The 242-nt window shown below is 39.7% G+C and overlaps 2 protein-coding genes across 3 annotated transcripts in view; both read left to right on the top strand.

Moving 5' to 3' along the window:
* CUNH15orf41 (chromosome unknown C15orf41 homolog) overlaps positions 1-242 on the top strand; it is a 346277-nt gene that overhangs the window by 316513 nt on the left and 29522 nt on the right. The window lies entirely within an intron of this gene.
* The window catches only part of LOC109299267 (protein zyg-11 homolog B-like), a 28783-nt gene that overhangs the window by 21530 nt on the left and 7011 nt on the right, over positions 1-242 (top strand). The window lies entirely within an intron of this gene.

A 242-nucleotide genomic window follows, 5' to 3' on the forward strand; every position in this document is an offset into this window, starting at 1 on the left:
CACCATAATCATAACCCCCCGCAACACACCCCCCCCAGCCTTCATTTGGCTAAGCTAAACAAGCAAGCTTTCCTTATTCCCTTTCATACAATAAACTATCCATTCCACTGATCATTCCAGTAGCTCTTCTCTCAGGGTTATCAACTGTCCATAAATTTACACACACCATAAAAAAATAAGCTAAAAAAATGCCTGTCCATAAAATCTGTTTCATAGTTTCATAGATTTAGGGTCGGAAGGGA

Source organism: Gavialis gangeticus, unplaced genomic scaffold, assembly GCF_001723915.1.
Source record: "Gavialis gangeticus isolate Ggan-Ray unplaced genomic scaffold, GavGan_comp1, whole genome shotgun sequence".
Taxonomy (NCBI): Eukaryota; Metazoa; Chordata; order Crocodylia; family Gavialidae; genus Gavialis; species Gavialis gangeticus.